We start from the raw sequence: 6,671 nt of genomic DNA on the forward strand, positions 1-6,671 counted from the left end.
CCCAGATGCTATATCTTTTAATAGCCAGGCACCATCCACTGTCTTCACCACCTGCTCATGCACCCATTTCAGGCACTTTCCCTTAAGCTTCAGTGCTTCTCGCAACGGCACCCAGCTTCTGATAGAAGGAAGTGTAGGAAGTCATGCAGGAAACCTGTGTGCGGCCGGGGTCACTCATGATATATGCACTCAGCAACTGATTCTTCTCCATCTAGTGCACTTATTTCCTGTCCTCAGGGTCTGTGACTTGTCATTCATTCATTGCTTTGTCCATGGAAGAGAAGAATCTGGGAGCCAGGCATGAGTTAGGAGTCAGGGAGACAGAAAATAATAGGGCCTGACATTCTAAAGGAGGAGACAGATGGGCAAACTAGATCAGGGGTGACACAGTGCAGCCAGGTCTGTGACCTAAGAATGAAACCAGCCGAAGAGCCCAGAGAAAGCGGCTCAACCTTGCTCAGGGCTGTGGCCAGACCAGAGAAGAGGTCTTACTTTAAGAATGAAAGAAGATGATAGATAGATAGATAGATAGATAGATAGATAGATAGATAGATAGATAGGAGATAACTAGCTAGAGAGAGAGAGAGAGAGAGAGAAGAGGTAACCAATAACCAGGGGACAATTACATCTAGAATCTTTATATGCCATGAAGTAGTGCAGTGTCACAATCATGGTATTTGAATGCACACACAACTTCTTGCACACTCCTCTCTCCTCTCTTAAATCCACTCTTGTCTTTTTTTCTCCTCAGTGACCCTCTCTATGCGTAACTTTCCCCCCTTCCTTCTTCACCACCCCTTCCCTCCAAGGACCCTCTGCCGTGTCTTTCTTTTCTTTGGTTCATTAGTGAGGATAGAACCCGGAGTCTCTTGGGACCCAGTCACAGGCCTAGCCTGGTGTTACTGGGTAACCTGCTTCCCCACCCAGTGCCAGCACCTCCCTCCTGGAAGTTTTCCCCACTCATCTAGAAAGTGCCTGGGGACTTCCCAGGGGAGGAAACTGTTAACTGAGCACTGGGCCCACCCTCTTTCATAAGGTAAAATGTAATACAGAGGCATTGTGTGTCCATTCTTTCAACTGTGAGGCCATTCAACCAACAGGTATTTTTTGAGTCCCTGGGCTAATGACCAGGAAGGCTGAGATGGATGCCACCCAGTGGGTGAGTCAAACCCATGAATATGCAATGATAACATGAAGCAATATAAATGGGAGGGGAAAGCCCTGATCTTTGGAAAAGAGGACTGGACAGGCATTGGAGGTGATCTGAGAGGCAGGGGGATGCATGGAGACCGGTGTGGTGCACACGGAGTGAAGAGGGTGTTGAGGGGTTCAGGGTGGCCAGTAGAGTCAGATGCCACTGGGCGATGCAGAGGAATGAATGGAAGGGCTGCCTGTGTATCTGCCCACAGGGACCTGCTGAGTGCTCCTGGCGGGCCCGTCTTAGCAGCGTGGCGGGGGAAGCCAGGGAGCGGTGGGTCAAGCGGTGGATGGGAGGTAGGGAAGGGAAGGCCTTACGTGTAGACAGCTCTGCAGAGGTTGGTCTGTAGAGGAAGGAGACGCATAGAGCCATGGCCAAAAAGAGGCATGAGATTCGAGAATTTGGGGCATGGGTTTCTTTTGTTTCTGTTTTAGGCTGGAAGCCACCTGAGCAAGGCCGCAGATCCTGCAGCCTCCACCTGCGGCAGTGGGAAGAGACACCTGTCCGTTTTTCTGTACCCTTCCTGCAGAGGATGCTAGATCCTTCCCCAGAACTGGACCCGGATCTGCTAAGCACCTGAGGTCAGCAGACTCTCCCCAGATGGGGTTCTCGGAGAGAGTTCCAGGTGTCAAACCCAAAGAATGCATCTCTGGATTGAGTCCAAAGGGCGCTGACCCCAGAAATAAGTGGATTGGGAGCCAGGCAACCCTATGGACTGGGTGAACCTTCTGATCCACAGTCAGATGCGGAAGTTGTGGCCTTCACATAGAGCTTCCTCTGGAAACTCTGAACTTGACTTCAGACCCTGTTCCATGAGCAAGACTCCTACTGACTCCCTGTCTTCCTAGTGCCACGGCTCTTTGAAGCACTTCCTCATGTTGTGGTGAACCCCCACCCCCACCCCAACCATAAAATTATTTTCATTGCTACTTCATCACTGTGATTTTGCTATGAATCAGGTGACCCCTGTGAAAGGGGCGTTCCGTGACCCACAAGCTGAGAATGGCTGCTCTATAGCCTATAAGCATTGGGCAAATGCTTGAAGGGTCCTGGGGCTGGCAGATACAGAATTTTGCCCCCTTTGAGCCCCAGGCAGGCTGCAGTTGTAAGAAAGGAGGGCTGTGGTCCACAGGACGGAAGCCTGGACTAGACTTGATGCACACTGTTTACCATAAACGATCAGACTCATAGAACAGAAACCCATACGATTCTCTGATTAAGGCTCTTCTACTTACAGGTAAAGAGAGTGAGATCAGAATGGGGCAGACACTGGCCAGGGCTTGTGGGCCCCAGCTCTGTCCACTCCAACCTCCCGAAGCATGGCCACTCGGGCTGCAACAAGCCTTGGCTGGGCAAGTACTTTGGATGCCACTGTTTGTCCTAGGGAGACAATGGAGTGCAAGGTGGTTAAGTGTCCCCTCCCAGCAGCCCTGGTGGTCGCAGGAGGCACCATTCCCTTTGGCCTCAGGGTTTCCACCCTGACGCAGAGTCGAGGTCCCTGTTCTGCGCCCCGAGAGCTCCTTGCACTTGGGATTTCTTCTTCAGTAGCTACCCCCAACACCTCCACCCCTCACCTACCCCCACCCCACTGGATTATAACCCCATGGGGCCACGGATTTCTCTGTCATGTTCACTGTGTTGCCCCAGCATTTCACCCACATGCGGCCCAAGGTAAAGCACAATTAGTAACTGTGGAAAGGATTAATCAGTTCATTAATCTCACCCTGGAGAACCAGCTCTCCTGGTGAAAAGTTCAGCATTCTGACCTGGAACCTGAGGAATCGGCCTCCCTCTTAGTGTGGGAAACAAAGATTTCTCCCAAGTTGTCTCCCCCAAATATATGCCAAACTTAGCTGCTTGCTACACGTGGTAAATGACTATACACCTGGAGGTCAACAGAAGTAGCTCAGGGGTTATTCTCCCTAAGGGTTAATCAGCCATCTGGAGCAAGCAGTCACCACTGTTTATCCCACAACAAGTAGGGCCCACTCCCTTCTGATAAGGATAGTAGTAAATTGTTTCCCTGAAGGAGAACCTAGGGAGGTCAAGCCCACTGAAGGGTGACCAATGTTAGGCCACCATCATGAATCTTGGGTCCGCCCTTCTCTGTCACATGTAGACCTCTAGTTCCACCCCTTCCTATGGGCACACCCCTAGTCCCACCCCTTCCTATCACGTGTACACCTCTAGCTCATCCCCTTCCTGTCACGCTTATGTCTGTGGTATATCCCCCTCCTATTGCTAGTATTGCCTGTTGTGCAGCCTCTTCCTGTGACGTGTGTCTTTACCTGTAATTAGGAGGCATGCACACCCCCAAATAGATAAGCCTTGGTTAGCAACAAACCTCCGGCCTCACCTCACTCTCCTGTCCTCGGCCCATGCTGTGAGCGGACCTGGCTGGTAAGGTCATGGCCATCCCTGAGGTGAGTACGCTACCATGAAACGTGTCTGACGTCTTTATTTCACTCTCCTATTTCTCTCATTCGCTATGACGTTATTATAATATATATATATTCACTGTACAATTGTGCCTATCTAACCCACGATTAGTTGTGGGGTGGCTGGCCTTTCCCCCACATCCTAGGCAGCCCCTGATCTGGAAGCAGGTTTTCTTTCCAGCTCAGCTTCCGGGGGCAGGCCTAAGGCCATGCTCCCCCAGATATCGGCTCTGCAGTGCAGACCACACAGACCCCTCTGCTTCTGTGTTTGATACTCGGCTTCTTGTGATGCTGCGCAGGCGCATGCTCTCTGTCTCAGCTACACCACCTGATCTGGCTAGGCTTAGCATACCGTCCACTGGAGCATGGGCCACGGATTTGTGAGGCTGGCTTTGGGGCCTCACATATAGGCCGAGGGGGTTGACCCTTATTAAAATGGACCTCACAGAACTCACCCCCTCGATCTAGTCTGCATGCCATCTTTCCTCTGAACTATCCACCATCCTTCCCAAGTCTGTCTAAAATGGGGCCTGCAGGCCATCTGTGTCTCCATGACCCTCGTGAATTGTGGCAAGGGCCTCCAACCGCATCAACCAGCCCTCCAGTTCTCCCCCAACCTTGGCCCATAGACGGACAGACAAGAGGCGATGGTCCCTTGTCATTTCTCTCCCCAGCACCCTTTACACCTGAGCGCCTCTCCCCAGTGCCCCCTCCTCCTCCTCACTGCACTTGTTATTAGCAAGCAAGCAAACACACGGCCTCAGGGGCAACAGCTTAAGTATTGGGGAAACCCAAGCCCAAATTTGGCCTGTGGGTGTTTGCTTTGTTTTGTTTTAATACTGGTATTGCCTCTATCCTAAAAGCAATGTGCAATAAAGGCTTGTGGAACAAAGGAAAAACACCTGGAGAGAATTTGTCAAATTCCTTGCTGGGATTCAAGCCTGGGTTTATACAAGCTTACATCAACAAGTATTGCCACTAATGTTCCAGTTCATACATGCACGGGTTTATCCCCTCCCCCCCAAAAAAAAAACGCACTGGGAGATCAAACCGTGGGGAGCAACAATGATGGAAGGGTTGCGGCTCACGGTGCAGCTGTATGTGCGGAGACTCCTCCTGCCGACAGTGCCCGTGGTGCTGTGTCGTGGGGAAACTGATGATGCCGCCAGGGCAATGGTCTCCTAGCACTCCAGGGGGATGCTTGTCGATGGATTACTTTTATGTTTCTGTGGGGTTTTGTTTTCCTGCCTTTGTTTGTTGTTGTTGTTGTTTGCTTGTTGGTTGGTTGGTTGCGGCAGTTGGGGCAGTTGGTCTTATGAGGTTTCGATTTTGTCGTAATATGAACACCAACATAAACCTGAGTCATGCAGGGACAAGCGGATGGATCCTGGACCCCCACTTAACTCTAGCCCCAATCCAAGAACATTTCATACTGATAGCAAGGCCCCGTTGGATTTTCACCTCCGTGGCATGGTCACTGAGGATAGGGGTGCTACAGCAAAGTGTGGTGAAGAAAACAATGGTGCCCGGCTCTAAATCGGAATAGTGACTGGGGCCTTAAAGGCTTATCGTCAAACAAGCAACCATCGAAGCGAGGAGTCAACTAAGTCCGCATGGAAGAAGCACAGCAGCTTGTGTGAACAAAGATGACGATAACAAACTTCAAACATGACAACGAGAAAAGGATCAGACCCTAAATTATAAACACCCAATCTGTGGAAGACGATAGACAGCTGTGGAAACCCAAACCCTATGCAGATCCCTCTAGCCTCAGCCAAGGGTTTCGAACAGCTTCATCAGATCAAGATCATTGTAATTGAGGGAGTTAGTTGATTGTGCCGACCTGGCCGATAAACACAGGTGGGGTTCATTGAAGGGCGGAGGGATACGTGGCTCAGTGAGCCTCGCCATTCTAGTTCGCGGGTCTCTTGCTTGTGATGGTCAGACCAGGGTGCGGCTGCCTTAGCAGTTCCCTGCTTCAGCTAGCAAGGCTGACTTCCTGCAAGACATCCCCAAGGAGAAGCCACATGGACCTACCCGATGCAGACCTGGGAGCTGGAGCAGCCGTGTGGAGATCTCTGCCAGCGGTGAGATTCTTCCACGTTCGCTGACTCGGCTTTCTTCCTGCAGTTGGCGTCATAGTGTGTGTTTTGTGAGATGGGGGAGGACTTTGTGGATTGGTGTCGGACATATGGGTTAATGTTGGACTTGTGGGCTTGGGCAGCAGTGGGTTGGGGTGTTTTCTTGATGTGCACTTACCCTTTATATAAAACTCACTCTTCTACATGAGTTTCTGTGGATTTGTTTCTCTAAAGTACCCAGACTAACAGTAATGATGACTATATTGAATTGAACTTAATACTAGGTCAGTTGATTTCCCTCCTAAGGTGACCAGACGTCCTGCTTTTGGCGGGACTGCCCTTTTTAACAAATTGTCCCACGTCCCGCTGCGTTTTTAAAAAGTCCTGATTTTTGGAAAGAATGCACGACAAGCTAGGATATACGGTTTTCGGCTGCCATGTGGCTATTTCACCAGGATATGAGTTTTATCAAGTGTCCCGCTTTGCCAATGTTAAAATCTGGTCACCTTACTCTTGACCCAACCTAAAATTGCTGTAGGTGCAAGTATTTCTTGCTAATTCCATGACAAAAATTTCTACTCTGGCCTTTTAGCTACTGATGGTGGTCTTTTCTTTCGTACTCATTATTTGTATTTTTATTTTGTATTATGATTGTATCCTTACCCCTTTACTTTGTTTCTGTCTTTATTATATCTGTTGGGTTTTTCAGTTTGTGAAGCACAGAAAGAGTAGCTGCATAGAGAGAATAACAGAGGCCAGAGTTTATAGGGGCGGCAGCGGTGGGGGGTGGGAGATAGGGCGGGTGAGGGGGTTTGGGGAGCAAGCAATATATGCGGGAGGAGGAGAGAGCCCCAGAACTGATTATGATTACACAAATCATTTTTAAAGCAACTTAACCGTTTTTTAAAAAGGAAAATCTTCTAAAATTAATTTAATGCTTGCATAATTCTTGAT

General features: G+C 49.8%; 1 long non-coding RNA gene across 1 annotated transcript in view; it reads left to right on the forward strand.

Moving 5' to 3' along the window:
- The window catches only part of LOC123521176, a 137,693-nt gene extending 134,667 nt beyond the window's left edge, over positions 1-3,026 (forward strand). The window contains exons 3-4 of the long non-coding RNA XR_006679646.1: positions 1,633-1,779; positions 2,436-3,026. This is a non-coding gene — a long non-coding RNA (uncharacterized LOC123521176). The remainder of the gene's footprint in view (positions 1-1,632; positions 1,780-2,435) is intronic.
- Positions 3,027-6,671: the final 3,645 nt, after the last annotated feature.

This window comes from Echinops telfairi, unplaced genomic scaffold (genome assembly GCF_000313985.2).
Source record: "Echinops telfairi isolate 266 unplaced genomic scaffold, ASM31398v2 ScPeMD7_7475;HRSCAF=8513, whole genome shotgun sequence".
Taxonomy (NCBI): domain Eukaryota; kingdom Metazoa; phylum Chordata; class Mammalia; order Afrosoricida; family Tenrecidae; genus Echinops; species Echinops telfairi.